The 18,789-nt window shown below is 44.2% G+C and overlaps 1 long non-coding RNA gene across 2 annotated transcripts in view; it reads left to right on the forward strand.

Moving 5' to 3' along the window:
• Nucleotides 1-18,789, forward strand: part of LOC134957544 (uncharacterized) — a 221,689-nt gene that overhangs the window by 173,801 nt on the left and 29,099 nt on the right. The gene's annotated exons all lie outside the window — the stretch shown is intronic.

The following is an 18,789-nucleotide window of genomic DNA, read 5'->3' on the forward strand; positions in this document are numbered from 1 at the left end:
ATCTCAGGAGTAGAATCCCTAACAGCCAATCTATCCCAACTGATAGATTATGTCCTCCAGCCTTTGGTGTTATCTAATAAATCACACCTTAAAGACACTAAGGATTTCTTATTAACCTTAGAAGCCATCAAATGGGAGGAGGGTAACTATCTGGTCACTGCAGACGTGACCTCCCTTTATACCATTATAGACCATAAACAGGGTATAGAGGCTGTTGATCATTTTCTAAGCCTATCTGAGCATTCTGATGAGACTAAAGAATTCATCATAGAGGGCGTGCAATTTATCCTTGAGAATAATTTTTTCCTTTTCAAGGACCAGTTCTACCTCCAAAAAACGGGGACAGCGATGGGCACCAGGTTCGCCCCGAGTTACGCCAACCTTTTTATGGGCTTGTGGGAGGCCGAAGCCATCTGGTCTTCCGACGTGCTCGGGTCGAGCCTGGTGTCCTATGTCCGCTATATTGATGACGTCTTTTTTGTTTGGCGTGGTAATGTAGAGACTCTACACGCTTTTTGTGATAGACTCAATTCCAATGATAAGAATATCAATTTATCATTTCAAATAGATCAACTTACGGTCAACTTCCTTGATATTACAATTTATATCAAGGACGGACAAGTTAACACTAAGACCTTTTCCAAACCTACAGATTCCGGCACTTACATTTCTACAGATAGTTGCCACCACGATAGTTGGCTTAATTCTATTCCTATAGGCCAACTCAAGAGGTTAAAAAGGAATTGTAGCGATAATGATATGTTCCAACAACAAGCTGAGATTCTTACTAAAAAGTTTGAAGCCTGTGGCTATGGAAAAGATAACATCAATAGGGCTATGGAGGCGGTTAATACGATAGACCGTCAAGAACTATTACAAAAAAACACCATAAGAAAGGTAAAAGATGAAAAATACGAATGGGCATTTGTCACGGAATATACCACCCAACGTAGAAGTATTGAAAGGATCATGAAGAAGCACTGGAATCTTATTAAACATGATCCGGTAATAGGGCCACTTGCCCCAGATAAACCGGTTCATATTTACCGGAGGGCTCCCAATCTTAGATCAAAATTAGTCTCCAGTGCTATACAGACCATCCCAAACACACCGAGAATAATGTCAAAGGGTTTTTTCAGATGCGGCAGCTGTATGGGCTGTCGCAACATTAAAAGTATGGGCTGTAGTAAAATTGAAAAAATACAAATCAATGAAAAAACTGTGGAAATAAAAGATTTTATCACTTGTGACACAAACAATGTAGTTTACGCCATTAGCTGCAAATGTAACCTGACATATATAGGACGGACATCTCGTCCACTAAAAACGAGACTAGGGGAACATATCCGGAATATAAAAAAGGGACTTGAAACCCATTCCTTGTCCGCCCACTTTAAATTGAAACATGACTGCCGGGTTTCTGAAATTAGTGGTTTTTATGGTCTAAGACATATAAAAAGTAATAAACGCCACAACAATACGGTCAATTTGCTGGCAAAAACAGAGATGAATTATATTTTTAATTATAGCACTTTAGCCCCCACAGGCCTAAATGGTGATTTTGAATTAAAATGGTTCATGTAAATCACTTCAATCACCTAATACCATGTGGGTTTCCACATAATATTCTGCACTATTCACTTTATTTTGTATAGATTTATTGCAATAGTTTAATATTTGATTTATTTATTGCGATTGATTTATTGCAGCATCATTTATCACTTATATTTATTGCTTATTCTAATATGTTCTGATTCACCTATTATATTAGGGACATATGTTCCTCTTATAGATTGTATCACTGCTCATTGCACTTTAGATAACTTAAACGATCACTTTTAAGTTGTAATTATATTTATTGTAAATTCTTAACTCTTAACTTATTAAGACACCATTAAGGTTTTACTTCTCTAACTATAGCCTATTTTGGGGATCTGTAACGTTTTGATCTAATGTAGATTATTTTTTTCAGAATTATTTTTTTCAAACTACATTTCCCATGATTCCCGTTTTTTGACTGTAACAAACATCAGCATACTATGTTGCCGTGGCGACTGTTTGCGTGTCCCACAGTTACTGTGATATCGTGATGCTGTAGAGGACGGCCCCGCATGAGAGATGAGCTACAGAGAAGTTTTAAACTACATCTCCCATGAACATAGGGATCCGCGATGACAACTTCCGGTTTCGAGTGACAAGTTCCGGTTTTTGTTCGAAGTTATCACAACAACTACAATTCCCATAAGCATGATGGACTTCTCTCCAAGTGTTATTTCCGGCGGTACATATGGTAAAGTGGATTAACAAAAGACTACATCCCCCATAAACACCAGACAAACGGCGTCACTTCCGCCGGAAGCCCGCGGCCGCTATTATCTATATAGTGTTGTTTAAAATACAATTTTTCCACAGTTAGAATTTTATTAAATGTAATGTGATTGTATAGTCCATTTAATTATTATGGCCCTAAACATGTCTTTGGTATGAAAATGGCAAGACAAACCGTTTTAATTATTAATTAATATGTCACTTCCTGCTCTCTTCTGATTGGCTCCTAGCCTTTTAAATACCAAGCTACCAATACACTCCATTATGTCTTGATAAAGGCCCTGGTGAGGGCTGAAACATGTTGACAGCAGGAGTGTGAGTAGCTTACCACCATTTGGATTTTACCTTTATTTTTTATCTTTATATTTATTCTTTTTATGCAAGTGGCTTACAACAAATCAAAATTCCTCTTTGCCATTTTTATTCCATTGTTTCATGTGCGGCTGCATATGTTTTTTTCATATTTTATTTTTTGTTATCGTGCTTCCCATGTACTGTGAATAAACATTGTAACCCCCTTCCTCTATTTTTGTTGTGGGAGTTACAATTTTTTTCTGGAGAACCACTAAATCCAAGCAAGAAAGATTCTCCTTTTCTGGAACCTAAAAGATACCTTTATGGGAGTCACTCAGTGCCTCAAACTGTGAGTTGGGGTACGCCACATTTTGATAAATTAATTGTTTGTCATAAGGAGAGAAAGATACCTTGATGGGTGTCCCACCTTCCTTCTGAGTGTGAGTGTTTGGGTACGCATCTGTATTGCTCATCACATCTTTAAGTGGTTGTAGCGCTATAAGACTAACACCGGGTGTAATACAAGGGAAAAAGTCTGCATCCTTAAAGAAACCCTGATGTGCTTTATAGTCCTTGTTCAAGGTGCGAGTGGGGTACGCTTTGGAATCATTTTTTAGTTAGTCAGAGGTACTTAAGCCACACCTCACCTAAAACTTCTAATAGGGTTAAATAGAACATACTACACATTGGTTTTTTCTTTTGCCATTTTATTCCATGTGATCCTGTTTGGAGCTGTTGTGGTCAGATCTGTGATTTGAAATACACTACACCAGGACCGCTACTTCTCCTTTAAGAAGATAAAGATACCTTGATAAGTTTCATATCCGCCTTTCCAGTGTGAGTGTTGGGGTACGCATCAACTTCTCACACTTAAATCATCCATAGTCCCACTTGGTTGAACCCCTTGAGATCTGCACTGGGTGTTTGGAAAACGGTAGAAGCCACCACTCTTATAAAGAAACCTTGATGTGCTTGTATATCCCCGCTTAAAGTGTGAGTGGGGTACGCTTCGGATTCTATATAGTTCCCTAGAAGATTAAATAATCCTCTATAAAAGGCACTTATATTTACCGTGGTCTTTACAAAAGCTTACTACACATTGGTTTTTTTATATCTGTTTTTTTCCATACTACCTTTGTTGGAGTCCCTATACCTAAATGGTCTGAATCTAAGAAGAACACCAGATAAAAAGAACATTCCATCCAACCCAAAAAGGAACGTTCGGGTGATGTTATATTAATGTTTCCAGCGCTTGTGATGTATTGCAGTTTTCTAAATTCTGTTTTCTGTTGGACAGTCAATTGCTTACTGGAAGTAGTACAAGTGGGCTTACGACTTCCCCTCTGGGATGACGATCGACTCCCAGCAGCAACAACAGCAGCGCCAGCAGCAGTAGGCATTACACTCAAGGATGCATCGGAGGAATCCCAGGCAGGAGAGGACTCGTCAGAATTGCCAGTGACATGGCCTGCAGGACTATTGGCATTCCTGGGTAAGGAGGAAATTGACACTGAGGGAGTTGGTGGGGTGGTTTGCGTGAGCTTGGTTACAAGAGGAAGGGATTTACTGGTCAGTGGACTGCTTCCGCTGTCACCCAAAGTTTTTGAACTTGTCACTGACTTATTATGAATGCGCTGCAGGTGACGTATAAGGGAGGATGTTCCGAGGTGGTTAACGTCCTTACCCCTACTTATTACAGCTTGACAAAGGCAACACACGGCTTGACACCTGTTGTCCGCATTTCTGTTGAAATACTTCCACACCGAAGAGCTGATTTTTTTGGTATTTTCACCAGGCATGTCAATGGCCATATTCTTCCCACGGACAACAGGTGTCTCCCCGGGTGCCTGACTTAAACAAACCACCTCACCATCAGAATCCTCCTGGTCAATTTCCTCCCCAGCGCCAGCAACACCCATATCCTCCTCATCCTGGTGTACTTCAACACTGACATCTTCAATCTGACTATCAGGAACTGGACTGCGGGTGCTCCTTCCAGCACTTGCAGGGGGCGTGCAAATGGTGGAAGGCGCATGCTCTTCACGTCCAGTGTTGGGAAGGTCAGGCATCGCAACCGACACAATTGGAGTCGGACTCTCCTTGTGGATTTGGGATTTCGAAGAACGCACAGTTCTTTGCGGTGCTACTGCTTTTGCCATCTTGAGTCTTTTCATTTTTCTAGCGAGAGGCTGAGTGCTTCCATCCTCATGTGAAGCTGAACCACTAGCCATGAACATAGGCCAGGGCCTCAGCCGTTCCTTGCCACTCCGTGTGGTAAATGGCATATTGGCAAGTTTACGCTTCTCCTCCGACAATTTTATTTTAGGTTTTGGAGTCCTTTTTTTACTGATATTTGGTGTTTTGGATTTTACATGCTCTGTACTATGACATTGGGCATCAGCCTTGGCAGACGACGTTGCTGGCATTTCATCGTCTCGGCCATGACTAGTGGCAGCAGCTTCAGCACGAGGTGGAAGTGGATCTTGATCTTTCCCTAATTTTGGAACCTCAACATTTTTGTTCTCCATATTTTAATAGGCACAACTAAAAGGCACCTCAGGTAAACAATGGAGATGGATGGATACTAGTATACTTATGGATGGACTGCCGAGTGCCGACACAGAGGTAGCTACAGCCGTGGACTAACGTACTGTGTCTGCTGATAATATAGACTGGATGATAATGAGATGAAATCAATATATATGTATATATAATATCACTAGTACTGCAGCCGGACAGGTATATATATTTATTATGTAATGACTGATGACGGACCTGCTGGACACTGTCAGCTCAGCAGCACCGCAGACTGCTACAGTAAGCTACTATAGTAGTATGTATAAAGAAGAAAGAAAAAAAAAAACCACGGGTAGGTGGTATACAATTATGGATGGACTGCCGAGTGCCGACACAGAGGTAGCTACAGCCGTGGACTACCGTACTGTGTCTGCTGCTAATATAGACTGGATGATAATGAGATGAAATCAATATATATGTATATATAATATCACTAGTACTGCAGCCGGACAGGTATATATATTTATTATGTAATGACTGATGACGGACCTGTTGGACACTGTCAGCTCAGCAGCACCGCAGACTGCTACAGTAAGCTACTATAGTAGTATGTATAAAGAAGAAAGAAAAAAAAACACGGGTAGGTGCTAGGTGGTATACAATATTATATATATATATTATATACAATTATATATATATATATTAAACTCATAAACTGGTGGTGATTATTAAACTGGTGGTCAGGTCACTGGTCACACTATCAGCAACTTGCAAGTAGTACTCCTGAGTCCTAAGCAGACAATCACAATATATATTATACTGGTGGTCAGTGTGGTCACAAACAATGGCAGTGTGGCACTCTGGCAGCAAAAGTGTGCACTGTACGTTATATGTACTCCTGAGTCCTGAGTCCTGCTCTCAGACTCTAACTGCTCCCCACTGTCAGTGTCTCCCCCACAAGTCAGATAATACAGTCACACTATCTCTATCACTTCAGCAAGTACTAGTAGTAGTAGTACTCCTCCTAATGCTCCCCAAAATTACTACTGTGTCTCTCTCTGTCTCACTCTCTTCTCGAATCTCTATAAACGGAGAGGACGCCAGCCACGTCCTCTCCCTATGAATCTCAATGCACGTGTGAAAATGGCGGCGACGCGCGGCTCCTTATATAGAATCCGAGTCTCGCGATAGAATCCGAGCCTCGCGAGAATCCGACAGCGTGATGATGACGTTCGGGCGCGCTCGGGTTAACCGAGCAAGGCGGGAAGATCCGAGTCGCTCGGACCAGTGTAAAAAAAACTGAAGTTCGGGCGGGTTCGGATTCCGAGGAACCGAACCCGCTCATCTCTAGTTTCCAGGACGGCTGGAGTCAGAAAATCTGACTCGTTGTTTATTCTGTATGCACCCAACAAGCTGGGTGCTCCTGCTTCTAAGCAGACTATTGCTCGTTGGATTTGTAGTACAATTCAGCTTGCACATTCTGTGGCAGGCCTGCCACAGCCAAAATCTGTAAAAGCCCATTCCACAAGGAAGGTGGGCTCATCTTGGGCGGCTGCCCGAGGGGTCTCGGCTTTACAACTTTGCCGAGCAGCTACTTGGTCAGGAGCAAATACGTTTGTAAAATTCTACAAATTTGATACCCTGGCTGAGGAGGACCTGGAGTTCTCTCATTTGGTGCTGCAGAGTCATCCGCACTCTCCCGCCCGTTTGGGAGCTTTGGTATAATCCCCATGGTCCTTACGGAGTCCCCAGCATCCACTAGGACGTCAGAGAAAATAAGAATTTACTTACCGATAATTCTATTTCTCGTAGTCCGTAGTGGATGCTGGGCGCCCATCCCAAGTGCGGATTGTCTGCAATGCTGGTACATAGTTATTGTTACCAAAAAAATCGGGTTATTGCTGTAGTGAGCCATCTTTTCTAGAGGCTCCTCTGTTATTATACTGTTAACTGGGTTTAGATCACAAGTTATATGGTGTGATTGGTGTGGCTGGTATGAGTCTTACCCGGGATTCAAAATCCTTCCTTATTGTGTACGCTCGTCCGGGCACAGTATCCTAACTGAGGCTTGGACAGGCACGGATACAGAGGGGGGCGGTGGGGGCGATCGCCCCCCCTAGCACACTTCTGCCTACAGACAATCTGTCTGTGAAGTCCTGCTCCTTAACCCCTTCCTATCTCAGCTGGCCGTCAGCTATAGTCAGTCAGCTATAGTCAGTGGTGTGAGTCGCAGCAGCTCACAGCGGGTGCCCCTTCCTCCTCACTCACCCTTTTGGCCTGCACGGCAGTTAATCAATCAACATAGTTTGTTGATTGAGACTGCTTTCATCTCCCCAGCGTCTCCTTGCTGATAACAGATCCAGGAAGTGTGGCTGTGTGTTGGGGGCGTGGCTTCACTTATAAGACAGGCTAGTGGGCTAATACAAACAGTATACTATAGTGTGTTTACTTTTTTCCACACTGAGAGCATGCTGCATTCCTGCACCCAGAGACCAGCCAGAGGGACTTTCCTGCCAATCTGTGCCATTGACCAGCCTGTGGAAAAGGGACCATCTTACCAGCCTGTTGCAGAGGAACCAGCCAGTAAGAGATCTTCTTGCCATATTCCCTAGGCAGGGTATTACAGGTTGAGTCTCACATATGTGCGATACAGTAGAACAGAGGATGTCTGTAGTAGATGCACTTATAGGTTTTAAAATATTCCTTGTATTTCATAATATTAAACATTACATATCATGTCCTGTCAGTGAAATACTAAAATAATAGAGAGATGCGTGTAAAAGTACAGAAAATGTGTATAAAAATGCTATACAAGAAATATGGTGTATGCTAATCTGTCCTCTATTTGGTTACTTTCTCATAACACCATACTCCTTCTACAAGGTATCAACTCGGAATTGTCCTCACCGTGTAATTCCCCTACAAGGTGCCCTCACTATAGCCTCACAAATGAGTATTAAGTTTAACGTCTTCAAGTTCCTGTATAGCATTGGTCCTATAATGTGCATCAGTTTATATATCAGTGGGAGAGATCCCTTGATTATAAATGGCACCCTAATAGCTGGTAGGGATATATTGCAAGATAAGCAGGTAAAGGATTTGTTAGTGGGTGTTTGGTATAATAATCACTTCTACAACACATCAAATCAAAGTCCCCCAATATAACATCTATCCAAATCCCTAGAAATATTTCAATTGCTTGATATGGTGCGTCCTCGGGAGCCTCACTCTCTTATAACTGATGTCATTACAGACAAGGGGCCTAATTCACACCTGATCACTGCTGTGCATTTTCTCACAGCAGCCGTTCAGGTTTGAACTGCACATATACGCTGGTGCATGCCAGACAGCCGACGGCCATCTCAGCCCTGCCAGGCAGAGGCGGACGCTGGGCAGGAGGGTGCGGGCCGGTGGCGTTTTGCTGCCTTTTTAGGGGTGCGGTCCAGGCAACGCAGGTGTGCCCGGACCGTGCGGGGGGCAGGCTGCTGCGTGACGTCACACGCAGCCGCTGTGACCCGGTCAGTGACTAGTAGCTCCCTGCCTGTGCGCAGGAGCTGCGCTGGTAGGGAGCTACTCATCAAGTACAAAAGCATTGCCGCTGTGCGATGGTTTTGAACTTGTACGGTGGGGAGTCAGACATGCGGGGCGGACTAGCCTTGTGCTGGGTCCCCCCCCCCCCCCCCGCATGTCTGAGTAACTGATCGTAGCTGCACGGCTACGATCAAGTCTGAATTATGCCCAATGTCTTGTCACTGTTGTTGCCACAAATGCCATATTTTGATGGCCCTCTATTATACCATCCATATGTTCATCATAATTTATGACACGTCCTGTACAGTTGTGATACCTACAGTATACAAAGTTGTAATTCCCTAATATTGGGGTATAACAAAAAAATATTAAATTAAAGCAGAATGTCTGGATTAATTATGATTGACTTATTCTATATCAGCACCTCATATTAACATGAGAAACATTAACAATCTGATAATAGATTTATAAAATAGACAATCCTAGCAGTGCGCACAAGCAGAAAAAAAGCAGCTCGGTGAGCTCAATATTTTACTTAAAGGTATCCTCACATCTTCACCAAATATGTGCCAAAAAAGGTTGAATAGAAGTTATCCAGCGCTACTGCATACAGTATGTAGGTCATTCATAAATATACCACTTCAGATACAGCAGATGTCATATCTCACAGTATACTTCTTATTAGGCTCATTCAGATATACCCAAAATGTAAGAGATAAGCAATTATAGTGAAACACTGTTTAATAATTGTAAGATTTAATATGAGAAAAACGAAAACATATAAACTCCACACAGATCACATGTATTTCCAAGTGGCCAAATTTTGACAATTCCAGCTAGACATGAACTGTTATTTAAGCAGTTCAGAATGCACTTGAAACAGTGCAAGTCCTGGGTTCTCCCACTGGTGCAGGCTCAGGTTTGGCTGAAATTTACAATTATTAAACAGTACTTCACTATATTTGCTTATCCCTTTCATTGGAGATAGCTGAATGAGCCTAATAAGAAGTATGACATCTGCTGTATCTGAAGTGGTATATTTATGAACAACCTACATATGCAGTAGCACTGGCTAAATTCTATACAACAATGTGATAATACCTATAATTCCTTAAATTAATTGTATCAATCAGATAACTATGGTATACTTGCAACATTTTTCTGGAAAAAAAAGGGTGGTGGGGGGATTTCCCAAACCTATGTGGCACATAGATGCAAAAGGGATTTTAATCTACAGGTGAACTCCTGCGAGTATTACGTACTCTCACTTAATCCTGGTTAGTCTCAAACTCCATTATTGGACAATTACAAATGTGGAATTCATCTATTAGGGTTGGCAAGTGTTGAGTACTGTGTGGGATTATCAAATAATTGGTCTAACCCCCCAAGACTCTGTGCCTAAAATCCCCTTGGTACTATTCAGCAGTTCCCCTTATTATAATAATATAACAGGGTATTATAATGTGTCTTCCCTTCCTGGTTCAGTAACACATAAAATGCCAGTTGTTACCATTTGTATCCATAAAAGTTGCTAGTATCCCAAAGAAAGGAATTATAGGTATTATCACATTGTTACTGTTTCTCATTTTAATATAATGCGCTTATATAGATTCAGTCAATCATCAAGGTTTATGATAATACTGTATTTCATAACGACGTTGACATATAAACCTTGATGATTGACTGTCTCTATATCAGTACCTCATATTAAGATGAGAAATAGCTGCAAATAATTACTCCAGACATTTTGTTTATATTTAATTTTCTTTTGCTATACCCCAATATTAGGGGATTATAACTTTTTATACTGTAGGTATCACAATTGTACATGACGTGTCATACATTATGATGAACATAAGGAGGGATTTGGATAGATGTCATATTGGGCAACTTTGCTTTGATGTGTTGTAGAAGTGATTATTATACCTAACATCCACTAACAAATCCTTTACCTGCAATTATACCTATTTGTGTGATGGATGAATTTGGACGGGAGAGGGGAGGAGTCAAGATGGGAGGGGTCAAGATGAGAGGGGTGGAGTCAAGACGAGAGAGGGGAGGAGTCGGGACTGGAGAGGGGAGGGGTCAAGATTAAACCGTAAACCGCCCCCCCTAAAAGAAAAGTCTAGATCCGACCCTGGGCTTGGAGGAGGGTCATAGGGGGAGGAGCCAGTGCACACCAGGTAGTTCTAAAGCTTTACTTTTGTGCCCAGTCTCCTGCGGAGCCGCTATTCCCCATGGTCCTTACGGAGTCCCCAGCATCCACTACGGACTACGAGAAATAGAATTATCGGTAAGTAAATTCTTATTTTCTCTGACGTCCTAGTGGATGCTGGGAACTCCGAAAGGACCATGGGGAATAGCGGCTCCGCAGGAGACTGGGCACAACTAAAGAAAGCTTTTAGGTCACCTGGTGTGCACTGGCTCCTCCGACTATGACCCTCCTCCAAGCCTCAGTTAGATTTTGTGCCCGGCCGAGGTTGGATGCACACTAGGGGCTCTCCTGAGCTTCTAGAAAGAAAGTATATAATTAGGTTTTTTATTTTACAGTGAGACCTGCTGGCAACAGGCTCACTGCAGCGAGGGACTAAGGGGAGAAGAAGCGAACCTACCTGCTTGCAGCTAGCTTGGGCTTCTTAGGCTACTGGACACCATTAGCTCCAGAGGGATCGACCGCATGGAACTGGCCTTGGTGTTCGTTCCCGGAGCCGCGCCGCCGTCCCCATTACAGAGCCAGAAGCAAGAAGAGGTCCGGAAAATCGGCGACAGAAGACATCAGTCTTCACCAAGGTAGCGCACAGCACTGCAGCTGTGCGCCATTGCTCCTCATGCACACTTCACACTCCGGTCACTGAGGGTGCAGGGCGCTGGGGGGGGGCGCCCTGAGCAGCAATAAAAACACCTTGGCTGGCATATATATCACAATATATAGCCCCAGAGGCTATATATGTGATAAATACCCCTGCCAGAATCCATAAAAAAGCGGGAGAAAAGTCCGCGAAAAAGGGGCGGAGCTATCTCTCTCAGCACACTGGCGCCATTTTCTCTTCACAGTGCAACTGGAAGACAGCTCCCCAGGCTCTCCCCTGTAGTTTTCAGGCTCAAAGGGTTAAAAAGAGAGGGGGGGGCACTAAATTTAGGCGCAATATTGTATATACAAGCAGCTATTGGGAAAAATTCACTCAATATAGTGTTAATCCCTAAATTATATAGCGCTCTGGTGTGTGCTGGCATACTCTCTCTCTGTCTCCCCAAAGGGCTGTGTGGGGTCCTGTCCTCAGTCAGAGCATTCCCTGTGTGTGTGCGGTGTGTCGGTACGGCTGTGTCGACACGTTTGATGAGGAGGCTTATGTGATGGCAGAGCAGATGCCGATAAATGTGATGTCGCCCCCTGTGGGGCCGACACCAGAGTGGATGGATAGGTGGAAGGTATAAACCGACAGTGTCAACTCCTTACATAAAAGGCTGGATGACGTAACAGCTATGGGACAGCCGGCTTCTCAGCCCGCGCCTGCCCAGGCGTCTCAAAGGCCATCAGGGGCTCAAAAACGCCCGCTCCCTCAGATGGCAGACACAGATGTCGACACGGAGTCTGACTCCAGTGTCGACGAGGTTGAGACATATACACAATCCACTAGGAACATCCGTTACATGATCCCGGCAATAAAAAATGTGTTACACATTTCTGACATTAACCCAAGTACCACTAAAAAAGGGTTTTATGTTTGGGGAGAAAAAGCAGGCAGTGTTTTGTTCCCCCATCAAATGAGTGAATGAAGTGTGAAAAAGCGTGGGTTCCCCCGATAAGAAACTGGTAATTTCTAAAAAGTTACTGATGGCGTACCCTTTCCCGCCAGAGGATAAGTTACGCTGGGAGATATCCCCTAGGGTGGATAAGGCGCGCACACGTTTGTCAAAAAAGGTGGCACTGCCGTCTTAGGATACGGCCACTTTGAAGGTACCTGCTGATAAAAAGCAGGAGGCTATCCTGAAGTCTGTATTTACACACTCAGGTACTAGACTGAGACCTGCAGATAGTGCTGCTGCAGCGTGGTCTGTAACCCTGTCAAACAGGGATACTATTTTGCGAACATAAGACGTCGTCTTATATATGAGGGATGCACAGAGGGATATTTTGCCGGCTGGCATCCAGAATTAATGCAATGTCCATTCGGTCAGGAGGTTATTAGAGACCCGACACTGGACAGGTGATGCTGACTTTAAAAGGCACATAGAGCCTTATAAGGGTGAGGAATTGTTTGGGGATGGTCTCTGGGACCTCGTATCCACAGCAACAGCTGGGAAGAAATTTTTTTTACCTCAGGTTTCCTCACAGCCTCAGAAAGCACTGTATTATCAGGTACAGTCCTTTCGGCTTCAGAAATGCAAGCGTGTAAAACGAGGGAAGAGGGAAAAAGCTGCACCAGTCAGCCAGTTCCCAGAATCAAAATTCTTCCCCCGCTTCCTCTGAGTCCACCGCATGACGGGGGGCTCCACAGGCGTAGCCAGGTACGGTGGGGGGCCGCCTCAAAAATTTCAGCGATCAGTGGGCTCGCTCACAGGTGGATCCCTAGATCCTTCAAGTAGTATCTCAGGGGTACAAGCTGGAATTCGAGGCGTCTCCCCCCCGCCGTTTCCTCAAATCTGCCTTGCCGACAACTCCCTCAGGCAGGGAGACTGTGCTAGAGGCAATTCACAAGCTGTATTCCCAGCAGGTGATAGTCAAGGTGCCCCTACTTCAACAAGGACGGGGTTACTATTCCACACTGTTTGTGGTACCGAAACCGGACGGTTCGGTGAGACCCATTTTATATTTGAAATCCTTGAACACATACATAAAAAAATTCAAGTTCAAGATGGAATCGCTCAGGGCGATTATTGCAAGCCTGGAGAAGGGGGATTACATGGTATCCCTGGACATCAAGGAGGCTTACCTACATGTCCCCATTTACCATCCTCACCAGGAGTACCTCAGATTTGTGGTACAGGATTGCCATTACCAATTCCAAACACTGCCGTTTGGACTGTCCACGGCACCGAGGGTCTTTACCAAGGTAATGGCAGAAATGATTATACTCCTTCGAGAAAGGAAGTTTTAATTATCCCGTACTTGGACGATCTCCTTATAAAGGCGAGGTCCAAGGAGCAGTTGTTGGTCGGAGTAGCACTATCTCGGGAAGTGCTACAACAGCACGGATGGATTCTATACATTCCAAAGTCACAGCTGGTTCCTACCACACGCCTACTGTTCCTGGGGATGGTTCTGGACACAGAACAGAAAAAAGTGTTTCTCCCGCAGGAGAAAGCCAAGGAGCTGTCATCTCTAGTCAGAGACCTCCTGAAACCAAAACAGGTATCGGTGCATCACTGCACACGAGTCCTGGGAAAAATGGTAGCTTCTTACGAAGCAAAATTCCATTCGGCAGGTTCCATGCAAGAACCTTTCAGTGGGACCTCTTGGACAAGTGGTCGGGATCGCATCTTCAGATGCATCGGCTGATAACCCTGTCTCCAAGGACCAAGGTATCTCTACTGTGGTGGCTGCAGAGTGCTCATCTTCAAGAGGGCTGCAGATTCGGCATACAGGACTGGGTCCTGGTAACCACGGATGCCAGCCTTCGAGGCTGGGGGGCAGTCACACAGGGAAGAAATTTCCAAGGACTTTGGTCAAGTCAGGAGTCGTCCCTACACATAAATATTCTGGAACTGAGGGCCATTTACAATGCCCTAAGTCTGGCAAGGCCTCTGCTTCAAAACCAGCCGGTACTGATCCAATCAGACAACATCACGGCAGTCGCCCATGTAAACCGACAGGGCGGCACAAGAAGCAGGATGGCGATGGCAGAAGCCACAAGGATTCTCCGATGGGCAGAAAATCACGTCTTAGCACTGTCAGCAGTGTTCATTCCGGGAGTGGACAACTGGGAAGCAGACTTCCTCAGCGGACACGACCTACACCCGGGAAAGTGGGGACTTCATCCAGAAGTCTTCCAACTGTTGGTAAACAGTTGGGAAAGGCCACAGGTGGACATGATGGCGTCCCGCCTAAACAAAAATCTAGAGAGATATTGCGCCAGGTCAAGGGACCCTCAGGCGATAGCTGTGGACGCTCTAGTGACACCGTGGGTGTACCAGTCAGTTTATGTGTTCCCTCCTCTGCCTCTCATACCAAGGGTACTGAGAATAATAAGAAAACGAGGAGTAAGAACAATACTCGTGGTTCCGGATTGGCCAAGACGAGCGTGGTACCCGGAACTTCAAGAGATGATCTCAGAGGACCCATGGCCTCTGCCGCTCAGACAGGACCTGCTGCAGCAGGGGCCCTGTCTGTTCCAAGACTTACCGCGGCTGCGTTTGACGGCATGGCGGTTGAACGCCGGATCCTGAAGGAAAAGGGCATTCCGGAGGAAGTCATTCCTACGCTGATTAAAGCCAGGAAAGATGTAACTGCAAAGCATTATCACCGCATATGGCGGATGTATGTTGCTTGGTGTGAGGCCAAAAAGGCCCCAACAGAGGAATTTCAACTGGGTCGATTTCTGCATTTCCTACAAGCAGGAGTGACTATGGGCCTGAAATTAGGCTCCATTAAGGTACAGATCTCGGCTCTGTCGATTTTCTTCCAGAAAGAACTAGCTTCACTACCTGAAGTTCAGACGTTTGTTAAGGGAGTGCTGCATATTCAGCCCCCTTTTGTGCCTCCAGTGGCACCTTGGGATCTCATCGTGGTGTTGAGTTTCTTAAAATCACAATGGTTTGAGCCACTTAAAACCGTGGATCTAAAATATCTCACGTGGAAAGTGGTCATGTTATTGGCCTTGGCTTCAGCCAGGCGTGTGTCAGAATTGGCGGCTTTGTCATGTAAAAGCCCTTATCTGATTTTCCATATGGATAGGGCAGAATTGAGGACTCGTCCCCAGTTTCTCCCTAAGGTGGTATCAGCTTTTCACTTGAACCAACCTATTGTGGTGCCTGCGGCTACTAGGGACTTGGAGGATTCCAAGTTGCTGGACGTAGTCAGGGCCTTGAAAATTTATGTTTCCAGGACGGCTAGAGTCAGGAAAACTGACTCGCTATTTATCCTGTATGCACCCAACAAGCTGGGTGCTCCTGCTTCTAAGCAGACTATTGCTCGCTGGACTTGTAGCACAATTCAGCTGGCGCATTCTGCGGCTGGACTGCCGCATCCTAAATCAGTAAAAGCCCATTCCACAAGGAAGGTGGGCTCATCTTGGGCGGCTGCCCGAGGGGTCTCGGCTTTACAACTTTGCCGAGCTGCTACTTGGTCAGGGGCAAACACGTTTGCAAAATTCTACAAATTTGATACCCTGGCTGAGGAGGACCTTGAGTTCTCTCATTCGGTGCTGCAGAGTCATCCGCACTCTCCCGCCCGTTTGGGAGCTTTGGTATAATCCCCATGGTCCTTTCAGAGTTCCCAGCATCCACTAGGACGTCAGAGAAAATAAGATTTTACTCACCGGTAAATCTATTTCTCGTAGTCCGTAGTGGATTCTGGGCGCCCGTCCCAAGTGCGGATTGTATGCAATACTTGTACATAGTTATTGTTAACTAAAGGGTTATTGTTGAGCCATCTGTTGAGAGGCTCAGTTGTTTTCATACTGTTAAACTGGGTATGGTATCACGAGTTATACGGTGTGATTGGTGTGGCTGGTAAGAGTCTTACCCGGGATTCAAAATCCTTCCTTATTATGTCAGCTCGTCCGGGCACAGTGTCCTAACTGAGGCTTGGAGGAGGGTCATAGTGGGAGGAGCCAGTGCACACCAGGTGACCTAAAAGCTTTCTTTAGTTGTGCCCAGTCTCCTGCGGAGCCGCTATTCCCCATGGTCCTTTCGGAGTTCCCAGCATCCACTACGGACTACGAGAAATAGATTTACCGGTGAGTAAAATCTTATTTTGTGTATATAATAACAGTGCGCACCAAGCAATACTACTACACTCCTGAGGGAGCTGATTGTTACACAACCCACTCATTGGGCAATATTTACTAATATTCGTGTTTGAGTCGGTTTGTGTAGTGTTTAAACTCGTTTTGTATCGGGTGCATTTTCATGCAACTTTTTGAATCCATATACGTAAAGTTACGAAGCAATCGACTTTATGGTTGTCGTGTTTTCCGATGTCGATGGCAGTCGTTTTTTTTGGCACATTTACGGCCGTCATTGTCATTTGCGTACGTGTTTTTGTTGTATTTGCTGGGTTTTTTCCTAAGTTAAACGCGGCAGGGTTTTCTTTTTCCCGCGGCCGCATTTTCACTTTCAGTTTCTGTTTTCATCCCCGCTCGTGATTGGTTGTGTTTCAGATGGTAGGAGTGTCTGTGCGCAACCATATAAATACGCCCCAAACCGTCCGCACCTCGTGGGTTTAGTTAGTGGTGAGGAGGAGTGAGGTTGTGCTGTGGAGGTAGGTGAATTGGTGGTTTGGTGAGGAGTGTTGGTAGCGATTTCTGAGTGTGGTATTGTGTTTGAAAGTCGTCTTGTCATTCTCGTTGTCTTGTATTTTGTGGTTTTGTCTCATTTTTAGTCCAAGTTATTTTTCTTTATAGTCCCTTGTCAGTGTTTGTGTGTGTGGGTGTGGGTGTGAGTGTGTGAGTTGTGTAGTGGTAGTGGAGGAGTGTGTTGTTTGTCTATTTTTTCCCCTGTGTTAACTGTTTAGACACACAATTATGTGTGACTCAGAGGTGGGTGAGGTGGAGGGTGTGAGTGAGGGGAAGGAGGTTGGTCAGGTGGAGGAGGTAAGTGTTAGTGAGGTTAGTGAGGTGGAGGAGGTGGGTGAGGTTGCTGCAGCAGCCTCAAGTGATAGTGACAGTCAGAGTGCTCCGCAGCCACGCACCACTACTAAGACTGGGCGGAATGTAAAGTTTAGTTTTGCTGAAAATGTGGCATTGGTGCATGAGCTGATGAAGTATCAGAGGCAGCTATTTGGCCCTGAGTCCGCCAAGGTGCCAACACGGAGGAAGACGGTGTTGTGGGCGAAAGTTGTTGCTGCTGTCAATAGTGAGGGGGTGGTCAAGCGGACGGAGGACACGTGCCGCAAACGGTACTATGACATAAAGCGACGTGTCAAGTCCAAAATGGCCAAGGAGGCCAAGTCGGCTCGGAAAACCGGTGGTGGGCAGCCCTATATTGCAAGTTATCTGGAGTATGAGGAGCCCATGCGGAGTGTAATCCCTCCAGAAGTTGTCTCTGCAACCCATGTCCGGGATTCAGATAGGCCCAGGAAGAATGGTGAGCATGTGTATTTGCATTTACATTCTATGGGGTTTTTTTTTGTTTTTTTTAAATGTGTGTCATGTGACTTTGCATATTACTCCCATCTTCAAGTGTGTGTCAGCAAATACATTGTTTTGGTTAATGTTTTATACAAAATCCAATGTAACATCTTACTTTATTGTATGTCATGTGTTTTTCTGACAGATATTTTGCATGTGTAGTTTGGACTTGGCGTGTCTCTGAATTGTCCTGCAATAATGTTTTCCTTTTGGCCGTTTTTTTATTTAAAATTGTGACTATGTTTTATATTTAAGTGATCCATGTGCAATGTTTTAAAAACAGTGGTTGTCATGTTAGAGGCTGGAGTACTGGAAAGTGGTTTGTTAACCACTTACATGTGTAATGTCATTATTAGATAATGTTAATTATTTAATTAAAATAACACTATTTTTTTTTTTTTTTTTTTTTTTTTTACTTGTATTTGTACCGTGACACCACACTGCAGTGTATTTTTTTTTCAAAATTGCTACATTTTGTCTTGGCTCATATAGTGGTAATGTGTCTTTGGAGTGCCACATCACAGAGCAATTTATATATTGCATCTGTAATATTTATCCTTTCAATACAAAATGAAGATGTGTGTTTTTTTTTTTCTTTTCTTTTTTTTTCTTTAACTTGTGGCCTATGTCAGTGTCCTGTACATGTTTTCCTGTGTTGGTGTTGCCATAGTGCATATGTGTTTTGGTCAATGTTTTTATTTTTTTGTTTTTTATTTTTGTATTTCCGGTCCTTATGTTTTTTATAAATAAAAACCAAGCATTTCTAAAAGAATAAATGTTTATAAGCATAATGGGTGGATGTATACACAATAGCATGATAAAATTTTAT

The sequence above is a fragment of the Pseudophryne corroboree genome, chromosome 9 (assembly GCF_028390025.1).
Source record: "Pseudophryne corroboree isolate aPseCor3 chromosome 9, aPseCor3.hap2, whole genome shotgun sequence".
Classification (NCBI taxonomy): Eukaryota; Metazoa; Chordata; class Amphibia; order Anura; family Myobatrachidae; genus Pseudophryne; species Pseudophryne corroboree.